This window comes from Podarcis filfolensis (assembly GCF_964270895.1).
Source record: "Podarcis filfolensis genome assembly, chromosome: 1".
NCBI classification, from domain to species: Eukaryota; Metazoa; Chordata; class Lepidosauria; order Squamata; family Lacertidae; genus Podarcis; species Podarcis filfolensis.
Genome location: NC_139604.1, coordinates 30,416,343 through 30,440,801, shown reverse-complemented (window position 1 = coordinate 30,440,801; position 24,459 = coordinate 30,416,343). Strand labels below are relative to the sequence as shown.

Here is a 24,459-nt window from a genome sequence, read left to right as displayed (position 1 = left end):
TATAAAATTTAAAAGCCCCAAATCTAGTGTAAGTAGTTGGAAGGTGCAGCCCTTAGTGACACTTAGGAAACCACAATTCCCTCTTATTTCTCATACACAAAGGTGAGTGTTGTTGTTTAAGTTGCCCAAAAGGCACCATCCATGCATGCCAAAGAGGGAGGTATCGATAGACTGGCATCCCCAAGCTTTGCACAAGAAGAAAAATATTTGGTAATGAAGCCCAAGTGTGTCCCCACCACACACACAAATGGTGTCCTGATGATGACACGAGTATATTCAGTGGCCATGGAACGCTGACGGTTGGGATGGGGATAAAAAGTTGGGAGAGAGCAGGAATGGAAAGCTGTATGATGGAGAAGAGTATGCCTGAAAGACCAGAGTTCTGAATAGGAACATTTCACACTGCAACATTTTGCACATGTTCCATTCTCTTTTACAATGCAATATGCATGGTTTGCTTCATTGGTTACATCACAGCCATAATGAAGTGTGGTCAATGGTTGCTTTCAATGCACCAGAAGAGTAAGCCATGTAGGATGCCAACCTGCAAGTAACTAGTAGCTTTCCAGAAGCGAATCAGACGTCCTGCAGACCTGGTGCAAGGTTTCTGGAAGTCAACAGGAGAAAGAGTGTGTCACATGTGGGTGGGGTAGAGGATCTTGTGAGATTGTCTGCCTCAGGTATCCAAATAACTTGACCAGATTTGGTTACCATGTAACTTGACTTGAAGGTGGCAAGGTACAATTTGCTATTTCTCCTCAGGCAGCAAAATATATTGGGCTGCCTTATCAGGATTCCACAGGCACACACAGCAGATGACCAGGAAGAGAACAATAAATGCCACGCTTGTCTGCAGATCCTACTTGGGGCTCCACTAAGACAGCACCTACACCTTACCTGTTCCAGCTTTGACCACCTGGCCTCGCTACCCGACCTGCTTCTCCTCCGGGTTTTCGTTGCTGCTGCTTTTGTTGTCAAACCACTTCCTAAAAAATGTAGCGTCGTGAAGCACCCGGAGTCTCTTATTAGTCGTATGAGGCAGAGGAATGAGCGCTGGATTGTTTACTGTCAAAGCCTTCTCAGTTTCCATTCCATCCTGCCCCTAAAGATTTTGATTACTATACACTTCCCTTTAACATTAAAATATTATTTATTACAGATTTACACAAACTGCGCGTGTGAGTTTCATGTGAAGGGAACAACATATTGATGCTGGATAAGAAACAGTTTGAGCTAAATGATTATATATCCACGCATTAACAAGGCAGAGAAGGGAGGATCTCTCCCCCCCCCAGCCCACGCCCTGAGAGGTTAAAGGGCGCGTGTGGACCAGATCACCAGGAATGCCACAAAATGAGCCACGTTCCTCTCCCCAACCTCGCAAAAAAAACAAAAAACCCACCTCCAAACCAGCGTCATAATACGTAGGGTTTGCAGGATCCTTTATTTTCTCCCTTCGCTAATAAATCTCATCCATTCCTCGCTGCAAATCCCCTCTCCTGCTACTAACTCCATCGCCTTTCCTGTTCTTTCCAAAGCTGATCTTCCCTGTCGGATTTTCCATGGTTATCCTCGGCCTCTTTAGGCGCAATAATGTTTAGGAGAGATTCACGAGAGTTCTGTAGATGGTGAGGACTTTCCGGAGTCTGTAGCTTTGCGACAGGAAGGTTACAGGAAGAAAATGAGGAGAGCGGGGGAGGAAAGATTGTACATATGTTTATATGCTCTGCGTCCAGTCCCCTTTGCCCTAGTAATGTGATGTGGAGATATCTCAACCTTTGCTTTCCCTAGTACTGTATCCGAGCACGAGGCAGCGCAGCTGCGTCGCTGTCTCTCCTTGACCAGGAGAGGCGGAGAGAGCGGCGAATGAATCCGGGCCTCCTCCTAGTCGATCGATCCCCGCAATTATTTGCACATACGGACTGAAAGGTGACTTGACGCTTGCTCCCCGGGGAAGATCCCTGGCCATATGGCTGAGGAGGCGGTGGCGCTGCTTCCTCCCATATGAGCTCTCCAAGGTGACTTGATCTGTATGTGCGTGTATGTGTATGCATATATATAAATGCTTGGTTGTCACCTTTTCTCTCTCCCCTCATGGGCATTACTCTACTGAAGGAGAAAGGAAGCAGCCTTTTCATCCCACCGTGCAATAAAATTAAGGGCACGTTTTGTTTGCTTGGTGGCTTGAGATGCCTCCGGGTGTTGCCTTTGGAAAATCAGTTGCTGTTGCTGCTGCTGCTGTTTAACTGGCCTGTCCTCATGAATCGGAAACCGATTTAAATCCGCCTCTCTTTCGAAGAAAAAGTCATTTAGGAAAAGAAATCCTAAGCAGTTTTTGGTTTTTATTTAAAGTAGCGTTTTCTCAGTTGTCAGATGTGCCATTTATTGGCGAAGAGAAAGGAACATGTGTGTGTGTGTGTGTTTCTACCGACAACGACTTCTTTTGCCACTCTAGACAAGTTTGGATCTTCTCAATCGTCTCTGTGGGTCCTTTCCGGTTTTGCTACAGGTCCCGGGTGCAAGACGGAAGGAGGGTTAGGAGTTAAGGCTGTAATCCAATGTTAGTCCTTCTCAGAGTAGACCAACTGAAGTCAGTAAACTTGAGTAACTCCAATGCATTGATTTCATGGGTCTGCTTGGAGTATGACTGGCGTTGGCTGCTACTCTAAGTCTTTAAAAAACAGCAGCACCTTCAGAGTGACCTGAAACTCAGAGGGAGAGATGAGACCAAGAGCCAAAATAACAACCGAACATTAGAAGGCCGCTTCTGACAACCATAAATAAATTGCTTTTTTTCAAGAAGTTGATTGCAAGGTTTTGAAAAACACAGAAATCTATTGGAGGCCACAAATATCAAGGGCATTCCAAAATGCTTTGGCTAAAAAAGGGGGGGGAGTCACTGGACACGATCCAATCAGAGCTAAACGCTTATAAGACAACAATCATAGGCACAAATATAGTCTGTGGCCCACGAAAGTTTATGCCACTATACATATCTTGGTCTTTAATGTGCTTTTCTTGCGATAGGAAAAGCACCACTCCAGCGGCCTGCTGTCTGGAAACTGTTACTTAGCTCCATCGAGCATGACTTTACAAGGGGAAGAAAGCAGACACTGTTATAATCCCACTGGTTTGCATAGGAAAGTGCATGACCGATCCTATATATGTTCACTAAGAAATAAGCCCTACTGAGTTCAGAGGGATCCGGTACCGAATAATCGTCCATAGGTCTGCAGCCTTAAACACGTGCTGAAATATTTCCCACTCCAAGACGTCGTGAAAATGCTTCGCAGTGGCTGGATCTTCCTTAGAGGGAAAAATCGCATTTCATTAAAGTGTCTTGCTTCTAAACAGGACTGTAGACCTTTCAGGATCCTGGGAAGAATTCCAGCTGCAAGACGACAGGAACTTGTGATATAAAGAGAAACCCTCCATTTGCCGTCCAAGGATCTCCCATGATCTCCCCAAAAACAAAAGCAAGTATTTATCTCGCTTCACTTTCCTAAGCGCGAAGCTCTGTTCTGTTTTTGCCAGTGATCCCGTGAAATGGACCAACTCTTGGGGGATATTAACATAGCAGTCCCGTGTTAATAAGGATCTCGACCGGATTAGGCCCGCAGAAGTTTCCAGCTGCCCATCTTAGCGGCCTCGACAGCGCAGCGCCTTCTTTTGTGTCAAACGCTCCATCCTTAACCTCCGATCCGTCAGGAATGTCTTTAGTTACCGTCTAATTGATAAATTGCTTCAGGTGCCATCGGTAGGCGCACGTACGGCTAGAGAACCACGCGCGCTAATTAGTCACGAAAGCCGTAATTGGAAGGAGGGAACAGCTCAGGACTGTATCGAGATCATGGACTCCGAAGCTGGCACCGGTTGTGTTTATCATAGGTGTTTGGAGAAAACCGTTCGCCCCGTCTAGGGCCAACGCAGCTGCAACAGGCAGCCCGAGAGCCGGCTTAGCGATCATGATTTCCTTCTCAACAGGTTAGCCTAAGGGTTCTTCTCTGCTGGTGGGGGCTTGGTATCGCGTCTGCATCTTGGCTACGCGCTAAGGCAAAGAGGTCCCTGCCCGCAAAGGCGCGCACTGCTGACAAAGAAGTGCGCGCGCTATATAGTACGGCACACACACGCACCTGGGGTTCGGTTTCACTGAATTCATAGCACAGGAGTCTGCTGTAGGTGTGCAATAGACTCAAAACGTATTTTATTTTGTTCCCACTGAAAGAAACTCATCAGAAACCAATAGATCAGTCCTTGTTTCTAGAGTAGCCCCTTGCCCTGAAACGGAGCTGGAGATATTGGCTTTTTCTCCACATTTCCTCAAGGATGGGGCTTGGGGAGGGGACTGTGATTCCCGTGGACTTGTGGCGCTCCGATTGGCCATTCCGGCTGGGGCTGATGGAGGTTGAGAATTCAACAGCATCCGCAGGGCAAAAGTCCCACCTCACCATCCCAGGCAAACTCGGCCCTCCAGATGTTTTGAGACTACAATTCCCATCATTCCTGACCACTGGTCCTGGTAGCTAGGGATCATGGGAGTTGTAGGCCAAAAACATCTGCAGGGTCGAGTTTGCCTATGCCTGCTCCTGGGGGTATGTAGTCAGGCCTGCCTACCCAAAAACAGTCTGCTACATCGCCCTTACCCAACTTGGGCGCAGGGGAAAAGGTAGCAAAACCCGTTTCGGTGGCCTCTCCATCCCACTAGTTGAAGCCCCCCTGAGGCAAGTCTGTTTTACAGAGTAACTTGGGCTAATGCTTTCAAATGGAGAATTCGAGATAGAAGAAAGGGACCGTAGTCGACTAGTATCGATGCAACGCCTAGATATTCGCTGGGAAGTTCCATTGAGAAATGGAGGCTCTTTCCGTGTTTAGGATCGGCGAGGGCGCAAGAGAGTGACGCTAGAACTTCTTGCGCAGATCTGAAGACTTGGAGACCTATTACTGAGCGGCTCTAACATCTCTTGGATTCCCTAGGCCCTGAGAACAAGTAGATCTCCCTCTTCACGTGTATACACTTTATGCATATAAAAAGCTCGAAATATCGACCGTCTGCATTTGTTAGAGAGAGCTTAAAAAACCAGTAGATCTCTTTGGAAGCGTTAGCTAAACTGAAATACTTCTGAATGGGTCTCCCCGTGGAACTCTCTCTCTCTCTCTCTCTCTCTCTCACACACACACACACACACACACACACACTCACACACACACACAGAGAGAGAGAGAGAGAGAGAGAGAGAGAGAGAGAGAGAGAGAGAGAGAGAGAGAGAGAGAAGAGTAATTCTTGTGGGTGCAGGCTCAGGCGCACATTTAACACGCGCTTTTCAGTATCTCGGTTCGAAGGAGACACTGAACGCCACGTTTCCCTTTGAGGCCACCCTTGCTGCAGAATTCCCGGGGAGAGGGAAATCTGCCCCCAGCCAGCGTCGAGGTGGGCTTAGCCGGCTCTGGCTGGCTGGGGGAGGGGGGCTCCTTCCGGGATAGAAGGACGCGCCGTTCCGGCCCGAACAGGTTGCCTTTTTTCGTTCCGAGCGCGCGCCCGCGCCTGGCAGCCCTTGTCAATTCCAGCCTGCGAGCTTGTGGAAATGCTCTACGCATAACTCAGGACAGAAGGGTGGGGGCGTAAAAAGCCAAGTCCAAGCTCCATGGGAGCACTGGGAAGAAACCTCGGGCGCCTTGCCATCCACAAGATGCGAAAGCCCACGGGGGAGCTCAGCAGCCAAGCCCACAGAAACGGCAACTCCCCCCCCCTCCCCGAGGAGCTCTTGCTAAGCCATGTGTCCACGGCGCTGCGGTTTGCAGACTGCAATTATTAGCTAGGGTTTTTTGACTTGCAGGTTCCCAGACTGGGATTGTGGCGAAGAGCCAGCGGCGCCAGGCCTGTCTTGGCCCAGTTTACATCACTTCGCCAGTTTTATCGCCATCGACCCGGATTCGGCTGTGCGCATTTTTGTCAAGAATCGCGGGGGGAGGCATTTTTTTTGGGGGGGGGAGACGGGGAATGCTTTCCAAAGGACCGTCATGTTGTACCAACGTCCCTGGGGCTAAATCCTATTGAACCCATGGGGTTTACTGCTCAGGAGACATGCATACGTTTGCGCGGGTAGCCACCGTTATCCATAGGCAAAAAGATCGAGAGGTTTTATCACCTACGACTAGGTTGCCTCCTCCTTCCTTTGTATACAAAAAAACACCTAGCCCACGGGCAGTGCGATCCAATGCATGCACGCTTACTCCGAAGTAAGCGCTATGGTTTTTAATAGGGCTTACTTCCAGGTCAGTCTACACACAATTGGTCAAAGGGGCCCTCACCTTTCCTAATAATGCACACTCGTACCAGAAACGGTCTGCTTCTCTCGCTTCCTCTCCACCACCCTCATTTAACTAATTATTACATCGTAGGAAACAAACCGTGGAACAGACTATCTTAGGACCTAATCAAAGGCTTTTTTGTAGATGTAAAAAAAGAGCGCAAAGCACGTTCTTCTCCGTTTACCCACCGAGGCATTACAAAACCAGCTAGCATTACAAATATGAACGCATGCATGGAAGGAGACGCGGGGATATAATTAGACGTTTGATTTTGGACAAATAAAAGGCTGAATTTTCTCGACGGGGCGGTGGCTGGGTTTGTATTACTGTTTTGTACTACCTTCTTTTTATTTTTTTTAAAGGTTGTTACATGTCTTTCTGTGGGCCTTTAACGAGAATGATTTTTGTATTCCCTCGCGATGGAAGCTGCTTGAGATAAAATCAGAAGGATGCTCGACCCATGCACACCGGAGTGGAGTCGATCTGGAAAACAAAACAGACCTATTTCCACTTCACTGTAGTGATAACTGCACCAGCGTTTAAGCCGAGATGCATCAGTAGGGACGAGACTCTGGCTTCTCCTGTCACACACGCCCATGGGTGTAGCCAGGATTTATGTGGCGGGGGGCAGGATTCATGTTAGGGGGGCAGAACCTCAGTTTGTTAAGTATTTTTAATTGATTTACTTTATTGGGGGGCAGCTGCCCCCCTCCCGGCTACGCCCATGCACACGCGCAAGCACGGAAAAATCAATGCTGAAAAAAGGCCTTAACGCGCTCCTCTGGGCTGTCACACTGTTTGCTTGGAAGTCCCCACTGACTTGAATGGGGCTTCCTCTTCAGGGCGCTACAGGATTGCAGTCCTGAAATCCGAACCCAGGCGGGTTTATTCGGAAGCAAGTCCTCCTGATTTCAGTGGGGTTGGCTATACCAAGTCAATGCGGTTTATAATAGGATTGCATCCTAAGGGAAGGATACGGTCTTGGATGGAATAGCGGGAGATGTAGGAAGGGGTAGCAACAGTATTACAGGTCAGTATCCATGGGCCATATTGGTCTGTACGACCAAACGAGGAAGCTCACAGATTATTCCACAGAAGGGAAAGTCCCCCCAGCATTGATCTGAAGCTAAATGCAGACTTGCCTTTTCCTGACCTTGAGTCCACTTGGTTGCTGTTGACGTGTTGGGAAAACGCGGTGGGCACCTTGAGTGGCGGGCAGCGGGCCCGCGTGGTGCTCTGATTCCGCTCTGTGAATGCAGGAGCAAAAGCCCAGGGGCCCATTCTAAAAACCAACAGTGGGTCAATCAGGCGTCCCTACTCCCCTTTCTTTACCTATGCGGTGGCGTTAAAATTCCCGAATTCTCCTTCCTGTTTTCCATTAGAGAGACTCTTCCGAGTTCCCAAGACGGCGACCCTAAGCAAAATTGCCTGAGAATCAACCTTGTTTGAACTCCAGCTCGATCCTAAACTTTCCCACGAGTAAGTCCTATTGAACTGAACGGTGCTTACTTCTGAGAAGGCAGGTGTAGGATTACTTTGGTGGGTATACATTGGCTATACAATGGTACCTCGGGTTAAGTACTTAATTCGTTCCGGAGGTCTGTTCTTAACCTGAAACTGTTCTTAATCTGAAGCACCACTTTAGCTAATGGGGCCTCCTGCTGCCGCCGCGCCGTCGGAGCACGATTTCTGTTCTCATCCTGAAGCAAAGTTCTTAACCTGAAGCACTATTTCTGGGTTAGCGGAGTCTGTAACCCGAAGCATTTATAACCTGAAGGGTATGTAACCCGAGGTACCACTGTACCGGAAATTGCTTTTCACGCAAGTGAGCTCAGGAACTCTGGCCAAGGATAGGCCTGTAAAACAGACGGAGCTTCTGGTCGTAATTTCGAGACTTTAGCGATTATACTGGACAGGCCCACATTAGCAGAGGGGTACCTAGGCCCCCTTACGCCCTGGAAATCCCCGGCTCTCTGTCTTTCTTCGAGATTTTTGCGCCCATCTGGGCCCTGGCCCTGGCGGGGACCAATCTAACCAACCCCTAGGTACGCCCCTGAATAGTAGTACTCGAATTAAGTGGGCGGGGATGTAGACCTACTGCCCTTACTTTTTGTTGCAGACCTGAATTAAGGTCCTCGAGGAATGATTGGCTAAGAATTGGGATTCATGGGTGTGTGGGTTTCATGATGGTCCTCCTAACCTTGCTTTCCTATTTTAAACACTGCGCCACGGGGCGAAATTTCTTGACAAGTAAAGGAATTTTAATGACCTCTGCTAATTCTTCTCATCCTACCTTAAATTCTCTAAAAGTAGGGTAGAGTATGGTAGGGCCATAGGATCTGCTTTGTACGCAGAAGATCCCAGGTTTAATCCCTGGCAGGATTGAATGTAGGCTGGAAATACCCCCTATCTGAATTCCTGGAGAGCTGCTGCCATTCAATGTAGACATTACTGGACGAAAGATCTGACTCAGTAGAAGACAATCTGCTATGTACTCTGTCTCATTTCGCATCAGGTAAAACTCCCTTGCAATGACAAACCTAGACAGCATCTTAAAAAGCAGAGACATCACCTTGCCAACAAAGGTCCGTATAGTTAAAGCTATGGTTTTCCCAGTAGTGATGTATGGAAGTGAGAGCTGGACCATAAAGAAGGCTGATCGCCGAAGAATTGATGCTTTTGAATTATGGTGCTGGAGGAGACTCTTGAGAGTCCCATGGACTGCAAGAAGATCAAACGTATCCATTCTTAAGGAAATCAGCCCTGAGTGCTCACTGGAAGGACAGATCGTGAAGCTGAAGCTCCAATACTTTGGCCACCTCATGAGAAGAGAAGACTCCCTGGAAAAGACCCTGATGTTGGGAAAGATGGAGGGCACAAGGAGAAGGGGACGACAGAGGACGAGATGGTTGGACAGTGTTCTCGAAGCTACCAGCATGAGTTTGACTAAACTGCGGGAGGCAGTGGAAGACAGGAGTGCCTGGTGTGCTCTGGTCCATGGGGTCAGGAAGAGTCGGACACGACTAAACGACTAAACAACAACAACAACAACAGAACTCCCTTTGTTCCAGATTGGCTCCCATTGATCTGAATCTACTATAGGAGATCAGGCACTGAAGTGGTTTCAACAAAAGTACACTTCACTTTCAGAACTAGGCAGGGTTTTATTTAAGTGTGCGTGTTTCATAGCGTCCCCAGTTTTAAAATACATTACACAGTCTGTAGCTTGTGTAGCGTGCTCCCGTGGGAGTTTTCTCGAGGGTAAGTCACACTGAGTTTCAATGGGACTGTCTTTCTAGGAAGCGCGCTTTGGATTGGGCTCGCAGCCTCCTCTCCTGCTCCGCCAGAATATCAAAGCTGCAATTCTATACGCATTTATTTAAAATATTTATACAGCGCCTCTTCGGTGGTACTCCCACGGCATCTTACAAAAGCTAGACAAACAAAAACAGGATATTAAAAGAGTTTATGATAAAGGAAGGATAAGAATTACGCTGACACCAGGCAGATTTGTCCGCGAAAGGAGTTCAGGAAAAGGGGGCCACAACTGAGAAGACCTCCTTGGTGGTCACCTCACCCCCAGATGGTGGGTACCTGGGAGAAAGCCCCCAACTATGGCTTCAAATCACCGGTACGTCGATACTGGGTCTTATTCGGGAGCTTATTTTAGATTCGCTACCTCACATGGATGTTGTGTACATAAAACGGGGAGCGAAAAAAACATGTAGACCGCCTTGAGCTTCTTGGAGGAAAGGTGGGCTACAAAATGAACCCTTCCACTGAACTCAGGACGCCTCAAGATACAAGAAAAAATGGCCTGACCCGGCCCACCTCTGTCCACACTACCTATCAAAAGGCCATGTGCAGAAAAAAATTAACTGGTCATCCCTTTAATAAGAATATTTTTCACCGCACAGACTCCAGCAGAGTCTAGCGTCTCTGCCATTAGGCTTCCTTTACAGCGCTAAATAAATGCTAAGCAGAGTTCCGCATCTTTGATAATAGCGCAGAGCAACCTCCAGCGAAGATTCCTGAACATCCTATTTACTTATTTGTCAGGAGGGCGCGATCCTATGCACTTCTACCTAGGGGCAAAAACACATGGCTCAGGTAGGCTGCAATCCTATACCCACTCTCCTCGATTTCCGCGTAGCCATGCATAGGATCGCGCTGCGCGGCTATTCACGCTTCTGGAACGCGAACCGAAGCCAGGCCTGCAAGCCAATTCCACAAAAAAATGAAGGATTGTTAAAGAGCGGAGGGGACGAGATGGTGGGGTGGGCGCTTGGGGGTGGGGTTTGATTATTTTTTTGCGGGTGGCGTAGGGGCGGGAACCCCATCCGGGTCTGTAGTGGAACTGGAGCGCAATCGAGCAGCAACGCCAAGCCAGTCTCCAGGCTTCCCTTCGATGGCATCTTCCTCAGCTCTGACTGGGATCCCTCCGAAGAGATGCTGCGAACAATATTGCAAATCCCAGAGGGACTTTTGCCTGAGAGAGCCAGCCGCAAAACTTGAGCCATCCTCCCGGGTATATCCTCAGCTGGGGCTGCGGCGCGCTGGACTGCCTTGGCTGAACTGATTTCCATGGGACGTTTCCCTCGCTTGTTGCATTGTTTGTATTTAATAAGAATATCTTGTTCTGTTTGTTTTGTCTCCTGGGAGCCAATAAAGCTGTGAAGTTTTTCTTTACACCAAATGCAGCTCTACGGGCGATCAATCAATGGGTAGTTTTTGGATAATCTGTGAGAGTGAGAAATCTAATAATGCAAGCAGCTCAAAAAAAAGGGAAAACAGTCTATTTTCTCTTAGGTTAGCTGAGCCAGGACTAGCTAGAACCGTAAATTTCAGGCATGAGATAGTGCATTTGTGTCTCTGTGTGTATGGACAACGTGTGTTCTCCCTTCGATGGCTTCTGTTTGCATTATGGAATATTAAATACTGGATTATTTAATACTATTTACATATGGAATATTAATATATATGGAATGTAAATATGAACGTGAGCGTAACAATGCTCTCTTTCCACCTGTGATTCCCCAGCCAGAAGCATACAGCTCTGTTGCTGGAGGGTGTACACATATACAGCCGTGACCAGCAGTCATTCGCAGCCTCGAACTTTGATTTAAAGCAGTGGACTGAGGAGGCCGCGGTCCTAAACACAAGGATTAGGATGGGAGCCTGGAAGAAAAGCGCACGCAGACGGCGCTCCGAGCTCAATGCGCATGGATAGGACGGTCCCTCTTACTTTTCAAAATGTACTTTTTAAAGTTTCAAGTACACGAAACAAGCTGCAGGTAGGCAAGACACCTAGAATCATAGAATTATAGAGTTGGAAAGGACCAGGAGGGTCATCTAGTGAGACCATGAAGGAATCTTTTTGCCCAACGCAGGCATCTTTTGGCCCAAAGTGGGGCTCGAACACACAGCCCTGAGATTAAGAGTCTAATATCGTGCAGGCTAGTGGGGACCCACACGTTAAACCAAAACTGCGCATCGTGATCCTAACAATGGTTACTGAATGGATTCAGTAAACATCTGCTTTTATGAGCACATAAGCATTTATGTGCTTATGTACAGTGTCTCCCCACAACTTATGGCTGACCTTTCTTCCATCGTGGAAGATCCAGGCAGTCGCCCATCCAGGCACAAACCCAACCTCGCTTAGCTTCAGCGAGGTGGCGGCCTTGTGCGCCTTCAGACAACCACGAGCTGATAAGACCAGTGTATCTCTCACTGACTCCCTGGCTTGCACATTGGGTAGATGCCATAACCGTGCACGAGATTTATCTCCCCCACCCATCCACATCGCATCCTGCCCTTACTCCAAGGCTCTGTTAACACACGTGGGGGGGGGGTCATCCTATCGTACCCTCACAACGCCCTCGTGAGGTAGATTAGCCCAAGATACCGGGAGTTAGTCAAGACTGCCCGTTGGTCTGTGTAGCTGTGCGGGGGAACTGAACCTAAACGGCTATGAACCCACCAATCGGAGTAGAGGGATTTCAGCCGAAGAGTCAAGCAATTGAAATCAGAAAGACTTAATAAATAGAGCCATGGCCCATTTTTAGGCTGCGATGGGAGCAAGACCTGTTGAACTCAGTACAGTAGAAATATGGATGAGTAAATATGCATGTTTTGGGTTGAATCACAGCTCCCAAGGACTTCTTAACACCGTGTATGAATGTTTTGGGTATTGTGAGCCGCCTTGAGCGCAATTGTTTGTGGCAAGTGGTGCGCGGTGGGAGACGAACTTGGACAGGATTGGGCCACCCAAGAGACCAAACCACCAATCAGGATGCTCCCCATTTCAAGCCTCCCGCTTGCATTCAGACGTCCGGATCCGATGGCGAATTTGTTCACAGTGGCCCCAGTACTGCATTTTTAAAAAAATTCTATTAATAATAAAACAAAACAAGCCACAACCACTCCCATGACTCTGGAGATGACAACTGAAAATCCCCCCAAACAAATTGTTTAATCAATGAAGCGTCTAACAACTTTAACACTTCCTGGTCGCCTTGTTAATAAATGTAATTTGAGGTAGATTTATAAACGGGAGGGGCGAGGGTGGGGGCAGATCTCCCCCATCTAAACAGCTAAATCATAGTTAGGCGCCGTTCACATCTCCCAGATGCCTATGGACTCCTCGGAATTAGGTGTTAAATAGACAAAAGTGACCTAAACCGCCTTTAAAAGCACAGCATGACCATGTAATTTCTTTTTCTCTCCCCCCCTCCAGTTTGTGGGGTTTTTTTTATTTAAAAAAAGATGAAACTTCTTTCCAAGTAGCTATCACCCAGATTTAGTGTGAAAAGTACTGTAATTGTAATTCACGCCGTCAGGGTCTATGGCTGATAGACTATCAGCTGTTCTGTAGTTAGGGGAGGCCGTCTCCTTCGTTTTCTTTCTCTCTCTCTCTCTCTCTCTTTCCTCCCCCCACCTTTCCCCCCCTCCAAAGAGGAAAGCTGCCAAATGCTCCGCTATACCTCCAGCAAGCTAATCGGATGCCAAAACAGCAGCTGCACACATATGCAAATTGGCAATTAATAATATAACATTCTGGGGTGCTTGTGGGGGGGGGAGAAGAGGAAAGATAGAGAGAGATTTAATTTTTTTTTCCAAAGGGAGGAGGGGAAGGGAGAAGGGAGGGGGGGGAAGGAGCTACCTGAACATGAATAACCTTAACAGTGCCAGCGAAGCTCTGATCAGAATGGTGCAGAATTAATGAGCCACTGGAGAGAATTTTTCTTCTCCAGCACCCTCTCTCTCTCTCTCTCTCTCTCTCTCTCTCTCTCTCTCACACACACACACACACACACACACACGAACAGAGAGAGAGAGAGAGATCTTTGTTGTCCTGCCGAGTTGCCCGGGTTGAAATAGTCCCAGCCACTTTGGATTCCCTGAGAAGAGACGCTTCTACTTTGGTTTAGCATCGCTTTGTCTTTGTGCAAAAGAAAACAACGGGGGAGGGAATGTATGTGTGAGAGAGGGGAGGAAGATTCATTCATATAGATGTCATCAAGGACCCCCGGCCCAATAACACATCCCGACCACCCACCCACCGTCTCACCGATGACCCCCAAGCAAAGGAGCGGAGCAGACACGATTAACTGTGATTATTCCTCGCGTTTTGCGCGCATCCAGGAACAGGCGAAAGGGCTTGTCGGTTTTGCGCGGCGCTGCTGCAGGAGCAGCAGCATCAGTAGCCGCCTGACGACCCAAAGAGCGCTTCCAGTAAGCTCTGGCCGCTGCCACCCCATCCCCTTTCCTTGCTCTGGTCACACAATAGAGCAGCAGATGTTAGATCAACATCCTCCAGATGTTGATAGGCTCCCCTAGCCAGCATGGCCAATGGTATGGGAGGATGGGAGCTGGAGTCCAGCCACATCTGGATAACCATAGGAGGCAGAAAAGGATAGGGGGCATGCCTGGACTTGCCAAGCCCTTCCCCACTTGCCTACTTACACACACACACACACACACACACACAGAGTCTGCTCCACATGCAGAAATCAAGCAGGATAACCGTTCCCCCACTCTTTACTTCCTATGTCAGGCAACAGGAGTGCCAACATGACCCCACAATCGTGGGTGCCCAGGGCCATGGGTGCCATGCAGAACGCCTGGCCCTGGCGCTGAAATTTGTGGGTGCCTGGCCCCTTCATGGGGAACTTTGTGGGTGCTCGAGCACCCAGGGCCCCAAGCAGGTGGCACCTATGCCAGGCAGGCCTTCGTCCATTACATTTTTACATATGAAGCTTCTGCTAAATGTGAAAGAGGTGGTGGCTGGGGCACCAGTTGGGAGAGGGCCTGACCTGACCTGGCCATTATATTTTTGCAAGGAGATAAAAAGCTTGCAACTCATTTTTTATTTTTTTTGAGAAGACATGATTTGCCCATTCACACATTTCATCCCTCTGTAATTTATGTTCCGAAAAAACCTTTCAGGGAGGCAAAATAATATGGGACGTGGAGCCTGAGATAATGGTTAATTTCTGGGGGGAAAGAGAGGGCTGAGTGGGATTTAAACATACCTGAAAACTGTAAGGTAAAGGTAAAGGGACCCCTGACCATTAGGTCCAGTTGTGACCCACACTGGGGTTGCATCGCTCATCTCGCTTTATTGGCCGAGGGAGCCGGCATACAGCTTCCGGGTCATGTGGCCAGCATGACTAAGCCACTTCTGGCGAACAAGAGCAGCACACGGAAACGCCATTTACCTTCCCACCAGAGCAGTACCTATTTATCTACTTGCACTTTGACGTGCTTTCGAACTGCTAGGTTGGCAGGAGCAGGGACCGAACAATGGGAGCTCACCCCGTCGCAGGGATTCAAACCGCTGACCTTCTGATCAGCAAGTCCTAGGCTCTGTGGTTTAACCCACAGCACCACCCGCGTCCCTGGAAACTGTACCTGAGAGATAATAGCCCTGCCCCGTAGGAACTGATGGTGGCTAAAGGCTTGATACGTCCCAATGCCAATTCTGGGTGATGAAGCTGGCTGGTAGCTCAGCTCATGACCTGCCTGAAATGACATATGTGCAACAGGGGGAGGTATATTGAGACATATAACGCATATTACAGTGGGTTATGGTGCCTGAGCAAAGCACTTCTATGGATTGCTGCCACTGTGGAAAAAAAAAAAATCTTGCCTCCCTAATGGACATTTTCTTGCAGCGTAGAAAACACAATTTTATATTTAACGGAAGTATTTATTTTCAGGGTGTCATGCATATTTAGTTCCCAAATGCTATCATTTCCAGAACTTACAAAATGTTAAAACTCTCAGCGCAGCGATAAGACTGGTACCAAAGAAATCAATCTGGCAATTTAGCATCCAAAATAGGTACAATGTAGGGAACAGGATGTGCTCTAGCATTTGGGGCATATTGATGCGCATATTCCATATATCCTTAGCAGGGGGAAGTTGATGTGGAAAGGGTGTCCACCTAGGATATCTAACGTCTAATGTTTAATATTGGTTTGCAGAGACCTTACCCATTGCTCTTTAACCATGCAGTTTATTCTGTCCTCCTTATCGCATACATATTTTGTTACTGAGCCCCAGTGATGCTTGACAAACACACCAGCTCCATTTTAGAATATGAGGAAGCAGAGAGGAGCTAGATGTTTTCTCTTTAAATCACCTTTTCCTTCCATTTTATGGTGCAAATGCACACAACCACATTTGAATAAAACAAAAGCGCACAAGAAATTTTTAAAAAATGGGATCTGAAAATAACATTTAAACATATTCAGCTCTTCCCTCTCTGAATATTCCCCACATAAATCTCTACCTCTTCTCCCACATTAATGACACCTTGCTTTTATGTAATTTTGTTGTTGCATTTCACACTGCAGTCCTATGCATGTTTACTCTGAAGTGTTCAGTAGCATCTGCTCTCAAAGAAGCATATCCAGGACGGCAGCCTCAAGATAAAAACCAATAATATTTTGAATAGATGGGATAAAAGTGAGATTAAAATACATTTATACCAGAGGCCAGTGTGGTGTGGCACTCTGGGGTGCCTTGAATGATGGTCAGGGGTTGTGCAGACAACACTGGCCTATGTCCCTCTTTCTTTCTTTCTTTCTTTCTTTCTTTCTTTCTTTCTTTCTTTCTTTCTTTCTTTCTTTGCTTCCTTCCTTCCCTCCCTCCCTCCTCTGATGCCCTTTCACATCTCTGCCTCCCAAAAGCTTGGCTTTTTGTTGCAACTGCCTTGGCTACAAGCTCCACAAGCGAATGGTGGTTCTGGGGCTGCCTGGAGGCCTCCCAAGGAGAGGGGAGAGGAGGCTAAGGGAACATTTCACAAGGGAAGGTGTTCAAAAAGGGGTGAGAGGCTGCTGGCTCTGCAAGCAAGGGGTGACATAACTGGGCCTCTGAGGCTCGGAGTGCATTTCCCCACAGTGGAGCAGAAAGAATGTAGTTGGTCAAGTGATCAGTGGGCTCAAAAAGGTTGAAAACTTCTGATTTATACATTTATCATACATGGAGGGCACTTGCAATGCATGAGCCTTGCTGCCTGCCTTTCCCCTCAGTGAACATAAGAGGAAAACAAGATGCCATCCCCTGCTAGCATTATTATCTATGCACACAAGCAAAGGCACTTCTGCGAAAATACAGTTTAAATGTAGGTGGTTGTTCAATGGTGAGCTATTGTATCAAACTGGTTTCTTAAATACTACTCCTGTCATCGTAGGACAAGAGGGCCCCCCCACACACAATGCTTTGCTCTCCATTATCACCTAGCAGTTTGAAAGCATGCCAGTGCAAGTAGATAAATAGGTACCACTGTGGCGGGAAGGTAAACGGCGTTTCCATGCACTCTGGTTTCTGTCACGGTGTTCCGTTGCACCAGAAACGGTGCATGACCTAGAAAGCTGTCTGTGGACAAACGCCGGCTCCCTCGGTCTGAAAGCGAGATGAGCACCACACCCTCATAGTCGCCTTTGACTGGACTTAACCGTCCAGGGGTCCTCTACCTTTACCTTTTATCGCACATTCTGCTGTTTTCCATTTGTCACATCATAAATTTAAAGCACATAGTTCCCCCCCAAAAAAATTGTAGTTTACCTCCACGGACTACGATTCCCAGCACACTTAACAAACTGCAGTTCCCTAGATTCATTGGAGGAAGCCGTTGCCTCAAATGTATGGGGTGAGGATGTGACCTTGAACAGTTTCTACCGCTGCCTGGGCTTCTCATTCTTGCTAGAAGTGTAATAAGCTCTAGACAGAGCACCAAAGCAATCTGCACAGTACTGCAAGAGAGGGCGCACAGCTTCCCAGATCTATGAAATAAGGCTACATCCCAAGTTTCAGATTCAAGAGATGGTGTGTTCACAGATATTTGAAATGCAGAGAAGCTGATCAAAGAATGTAGATCACAGGGACAAAGTGCAGGGTTTTTAAAATGTGCTCACCTCTCTGCTGAATTGTGGCTTGACGATTAGACAGATTAGCTTAATGCAGATGAAACCATTAAAGACTGAGGATGTTGCTTCTACAAAATCATTTTGTTTTGTAGTCATTTATTCATGTATGAGTGTGAAGGGGGAGGGGGAGGGAAACAACAACGGTTGCATCCTGATTTGCACCCACTCACTTTCCGCTAAGCCGCATCCAAATAAATTGTTCTGTGAGATTGTAACAAGAAAACATTTGTGAATTTGAAATTGCACAGCATATTGAGGGATTCTATTCTCTAAACTAGAGTCGCAGGGAACGAAAACTCCAATTTGGCTCTGTTTCTTGAAACGCTCATTTCAGTACATGGAACCACTGTGAAAACTATAGAGTTTGGCTCCCCTGTTCAGAATTAAGCCAGCCAATTTCTTCTCTGTTTATGCATTTTCCTAGAATGTACATACACAAGATGTATTGAATGCTTTTGCTTCCTACATGAAATTAGAATGATATACAATTTCTCTGTGTGCTACCGAATTATCATATAGCCCCTGACTGGCTGCTGAAAAATAGAGGAAGAGGTGCTGTGAGTTCTAATGACAGCATCCTATTCACCCATTAGACAGTGAGAGCAAGTGCTGAGTCTACTGGCATGCATCCTACACACTAGTCATCCCCTTTGTCCTTTGGTCATCTACCCCATGTGGAACCAGAGCCTGATGCTAGTGAATGACACTTTGGATTTTCAGCAGAAGCACAGATCATGAGAAGGGGCATCGGAATTTGGAGTAGGAAGCAAGCACCCCTCTCCAAAGCAACAGCAATAGTAGCAGATTTCAGGAAGGAGGAGCAGCGTCTTATCAAAAATAAGTAAGGGGTTAACTCTATCATCTTCTCAGCATGTTCATCCAGTGGCAGATAATGGTTTCAGCAGCCTATTATTATTATTATTATTATTATTATTATTTCATTTCATTTGTATATTGCCCTATACCCGCAGGTCTCAGAGCACTTCACAACATAAAATCCCAATCTAAAAACACAAAATAATTTGTGGCCATTCCAGTGGGTCATCATTTGGGGATATATACAGATCACCTGCAAACTGTTAAATTTTTTCCCCCTTTAATCTCCTGCATAAGCCTAGTGGCATAGAAAAGTTTTCAGCAAACATTTAAATATTACTATTAAAGAAGACTGCTGCATCTCTATTGAAAAAGTGTTCCACAATACTGGGCCGATAATTAATTAATTTATCAAATTATTATTATTATTATTGTTAATTTTTATTTTTTTAAACCCTTGAGGCAGTTTACAAGAACTATTTAAATGAGTAATAAAATAGTCAGTTAAACACATTTAAAATATAATTAAAGTTAACAATAGACTAAAAAAAGAAGATTAAAACACGTCAACATCTGCATGTCTGGATAGGCTTTCCTTAACAAAAATGTTCTAGCACTTGAAAAGTATGGCGAAGACGCCTGCCTGATGGCAATAGACCAGGAGTTCTGAAGTGTAGGTGATGCCACACTAAAAGGCCAATGCAGAACGTGTACTATGTGGCACAAGTAACAGTGTCACATCTGCAGATTGACACGATCAAGTGGGAACATACAGAGTAAGGAAACAAGCAAACAAACACTTCTTTCTTTCTTTCTTTCTTTCTTTCTTTCTTTCTTTCTTTCTTTCTTTCTTTCTTTCTTCATTATAACAGTCCCTATAGGGTTGAGAATTCAAACTGTCCCAGAGCTCAACCTGAATTTTCTTCTTATGTTTGAGTTGAGGTCATAACTGGTTTTGGAGCCATGGTATCTTTAACTGTGGGAGAAGCTTGTCCATGTTTGCTGGTGTACTCACCTGAACAGATTGCCAGTAAACAAACCCATCTATTCGCTTAGTGCAAACCCAAAGTCTGCACAATCATTCACTTAAATCTAGGCACTCCATATATCGCTTACACTCTAACGTCCACCCAGTCATTCATTCATTTTGGAATGAAGTTAAAATCGAACCAAATCAGCCTCATTTCATTTCCATTTTCACTCATTCTGAAACAAAAGCAGAGTAGAACAAATGTGACATACCTTATTTGTATCATTCAAGGCTGGGTGGGTCTGGGAAGCTTACCTGTCTCATCTGTGGCCATTTCCAGTGGCCACCCTTTAAAAAACAACCCAAAATACCATTCTAGAGCAATCTGGGAGAAGGATTGACAGTCACCAGGAACAGCTACAGAAGCTGGTCTTGCTGCTGCCACTGAGAGAAAAAAACTGCTAAAGGAAAGAAAAGTAATTTGAGTAATAAAAAAGGCAAGAAATGAATAATGAAACGAATGCTAATTGAGTGAATAACTAGCAAAACAAATGAGGATCCTAATTACAAAATGAACAGAATACTAAAAAATAATACTAATAAAATGGGTAATGTCACCAGCATCTGACGCCTGAGACAGTTATCCCACTCTGCCCAATGGTAGAAGTGGCCCTGGCTGTTGCTACTGCAATAGTTTTCTAGTATCCTTCTCCAGCTTACTTGATTCCTTGCAGTGAGCGTTCCTTGCGTGGTGACAGGCAGTGCTATTTTTGCTAGAAAAATAGGTGCCGGTACTCATAACGAAGTTGTTACAGTAAGTGCCACACTTTTTAACAGCGAAAAAAGAGGTGCTGGTAACTGCATACCCTTCAGTACCCCCTGAAAAAAGCGCTGGTGACGGGTAAAAAAGATGCTTTAATTACAATTGAGAGAAGCTTGATGAATTCTACAATTATTCATGATGAGCATTATAATGCACTCTCTAGGTGCCTGGTTAGTGGACACATTCTAAAATATAACCACGCCAACATACAGCTTTTAAGATCACCTTATTTTTATTTATTTTATTCATAAAAACATCCCCATGCCTCCCTTCCCTTCTAGTGCCACGAAGGCTGTTGTTTTGAATAACGTGCAACTGAGAAAATGTAATCTTTCAGTGCTTTCAGCAACAAAAAGCAGGAAGCCCTGGCTGTGCTTCTGGCTACTTCAAGTGGTTAGGGAGTACGAAAAGCATCTGGCGGCAGCATTATAATAGCAATATCCAGTGGGTGGTATTCCACACTTATCCTACTCAGACTACAGACATTGCCATGAATGGACATGACTGACTTAGGCTCATTCATTTCAATGACTCTACACTGAGTAGGACTTAGCTGAAGGCAAACTAATATAAAAATTCAAGTATGGCTTCTTAGGTAGCAACAACAATACCATTCATGCCCATGAGGGAGGTTTAAGGTGAGGGTCCCACAGTATACAGAAGCACAACATCTATTTTTTTTTTTAAAAATCAATACCTGTTACATAGACCCAGGGCTTTTCTTTTCTTTCTTTTTTCAACAGGAGCTCACCAGATCTTAGCTCTGGGACCTCTCAGGTAAGCCAGGTGGGCACCACTGCCATTCTAAAAGAACAAGGGAGAAGTTCACGGTGAGCTCCAGCACCTCTTTTTCTAGAAAAACACCATTGCATATAACTGAAAATAATTGAGAAACATCAACAACAGCAGCTACAAGAAGCTAGGGAAATAAAGCATGTCTGGAAACTCAAGATCATTCACGTGGTGCTCCTTTTAAGATTAGCTACAGGAATTGTATAGGTCCGTATAGGTCCGTATAGTTAAAGCCATGGTTTTCCCAGTAGTGATGTATGGAAGTGAGAACTGGACCATAAAGAAGGCTGATCGCCGAAGAATTGATGCTTTTGAATTATGGTGCTGGAGGAGACTCTTGAGAGTCCCATGGACTGCAAGAAGATCAAACGTATCCATTCTTAAGGAAATCAGCCCTGAGTGCTCACTGGAAGGACAGATCATGAAGCTGAGGCTCCAATACTTTGGCCACCTCATGAGAAGAGAAGACTCCCTGGAAAAGACCCTGATGTTGGGAAGGATTGAGGGCACAAGAAGGGGACGACAGAGGACGAGATGTTTGGACAGTGTTCTCAAAGCTACAAACATGAGTCTGACCAAACTGCGGGAGGCAGTCGAAGACAGAAATGCCTGGTGTGCTCTGGTCCATGAGGTCACAAAGAGTCGGACACAACTAAACAACAACAACAACAGGAATTGTTCCAAGTATCCTGAAATAAAACTTAGAGGAATCCATGAGCCATTATTCTTGTTAAATCTGATGCACACAAGCCAATAATTCTCTGGATTATATTTGGGAAATCCAAAGCAGTGTTTAACATTCTGTGGGAAAAGAGGTTTGGGATAACAGATTCATGCCTGACTGAGCACTGACACCACCAAGCTGAAAAGGGGAAATAAACATTCTTAATTAATTCTACATAAGATCAGGGTATGATCTTATGTGTAAGGGATAAGAAGCCCCTGCACATTTTGTCTGTTTTGCTGCTCTGGCATATGGAACGTGTTAGCCAAGCTTGTTGTGTGCCCACCATGTAAATCTCATGACCTCATGAGAATAACATTCACATTTACTTGAACATCTGATTACATGAATGATCAGCATGTGCTGGAGTCTCTCACGTCACCAAAGAAATAAATTTAGTGTAGTCACATTGCATCTGTGACTCTGAAAAGCCCTATAGCTTCTCAGCTCTGGTTTTGCATCTAGGAATATTGTCAGCAGTGGCAGGCAGCGGCTTTCCAGGGTTTCAGGCAGGGAGCGCCCCCCCCCCCGTAGGGTTGAACCTGTAAAAGCACATGCTCTGTCATTGAGTTACAACCCTTTCACAATGGGGATGCTCTTCTTAGTTCTGCAGTATCACCTGCATGCACTTTTGGAAAGCCCTCCTTTTATTTTTAAATCTTTGTAAGTGGTAGTAGACGGAATGCTTCTAAAATATGGATCAGGGGAGAGCTAGTGGGAGAATCATTGTCGTTAGTGGAGTGGAATGGAAAGTTGGGGAAAACAGCTGGTAGAGTCTCTGTTGGAAAATGACAGCGAGTGGCAATTGTGCCTGCCACAGGGACAGGAAGGGACAAGGGAGAATGAGATCAGGGAGAACAGTTTGAAAGAGCCTAGTTGTTCTGAAACTTAAGAAAGTTACTTTAGATAAGGAGGCCACCACTAAAGAGTTCTGAATATTAAGACTACTTGTCCTGAATGTTACATTTCTTAAAGAAATAGATTGTGATGGCCTGGGAATCTGATTCAGAGGCTGAACCGGAGGAATGCCAGCCTGCACAGGAGTCCCCGCCTCCAGGGCCGGCTGAACTGGGGCAGGGCCTTGATTCTGAAGTGCCTGCACCTGTGCCGGGTCCTCAGGAGCAGGCACCAGGTGAATCCACTCTGACTCCAGAGGTGGTTGAGGACTCAGTGCCTACAGGTGAGTCTCCCCCTGGGTCCAGTAACCCTTCAGCCTCTCCTGAACTGCAGAGGCTCAGGGCAGAGAGGCGAAGGGAACTGGTTTCTCCCAGGAGGAATGCTCGCCTTAAGGCCAGGAGAGGCGGGTCTCCTGGGGGCCGGGACCGCCCCTGGCCTCAGAGAAGATAAAGGCCAGTCAGCCTGGTCCCAGGTTGCGGGAGCAATGTCGTTGAAGAGCTGTTTCAGCCAGCATCCAGTCCTCTTCCCCTAGAGTTCCTGTCCTTGCCCGGCTTCTCGCTGTGGACCCCGCTTCGCCCGAGGAGGACTGTCTGCCGACCCTCAACTCAGGTCCTGGACCTCGCCCCACGGTAACCTCCCCCCTGGACCAGCACATAGATTTTTATACTTTCAACCATTTGTGTTCTGGTCTGGGAGGAATCTGGGGTGATTATGGGCTCATTCACATGGGAGTTTAATGTGGATTTGAGGCTGCATGTGCCTTGATTTTTTTGGATAAGGTAAAGGACCCCTGGACGGTTAAGTCTAGTCAAACTGGACTATGGGGTGTGGCCCTTATCTCGCTTCAGGTTGAGGGAGCCAGCGTTTGTCCACAGACAGCTTTCTGGGTTATGTGGCCAGCATGACTAAACTGCTTCAGGCGCAGAGAATCACTGAATATGTACATGTATATGTATAGATGTGGACAAATCAGCAGTCAGCAAGGAACAAAACTGTCCTGTAATGAAGAGATGCAGAAGGATTACATATGAATCATGGCATTATTTGCCACATCCTGGTGTGTGTGTGTATGATCGGGGCATGGTGATTCCACAGTAAAGAGCTCATCTGGAAGCCTAATGGTTCCATCCCAGATCCAGTATAGGCAATGCTGTAATTTGGACAGAAAAAGCATGGAGGGGCTGTTTCTCAGGAGCATGTTTCATAATAGAAGGTACAAGTGGGCACCTAATGCCATTTATGGACAAATTTCATTCTAATTAGTTTATTCTAAATAATGCCATCATTACTTTATTACATCCTTTTCACCAACAGCACATGCACACGTTTTGAGGCATGCATCTGAACAGAGCCATGTCCAGTTCCCCCACAAATGTCACTAACCAGCAGGGGTTGATGTGAAGACTCATGGAACATTGGATCATACTGGAAATTCAGGCCTCCTCATTTCTTTACTCTGCTTCCCAATAAACACACATCTGTATCCTCACCATCTCCTCTACCCATTCTTTCCTTTCCACCATACTTTCTTTGGGCTACCTACTTCCCATTTTTGCCTGTGTTTCTTGTCCTCAGATCCATAATTCTCTGGTGTACTCTCATTCTCTAAATCCATTTATCTGGGAGGAAGCCCTGCTGAACTCAACAAAACTAATTTCTGGCCAGACATCCCACAAACTTCTGGCTTCAT

At 46.4% G+C, this 24,459-nt stretch overlaps 1 long non-coding RNA gene across 4 annotated transcripts; it reads right to left on the bottom strand.

Moving 5' to 3' along the window:
- Nucleotides 1-356: 356 nt before the first annotated feature.
- On the bottom strand, nucleotides 357-24,459 carry LOC310746152. 4 transcript variants are annotated; one of them, XR_014540493.1, is made up of 4 exons: nucleotides 24,153-24,459; nucleotides 21,054-21,160; nucleotides 19,806-19,881; nucleotides 357-607 (listed from the first exon to the last, which is right to left on the bottom strand). It is a non-coding gene; the product is annotated as an uncharacterized lncRNA (long non-coding RNA). The 4 variants fall into 4 exon arrangements; XR_014540494.1 differs by lacking the exon at nucleotides 357-607 and adding an exon at nucleotides 17,806-18,167; XR_014540495.1 differs by lacking the exon at nucleotides 357-607 and adding an exon at nucleotides 17,806-17,948.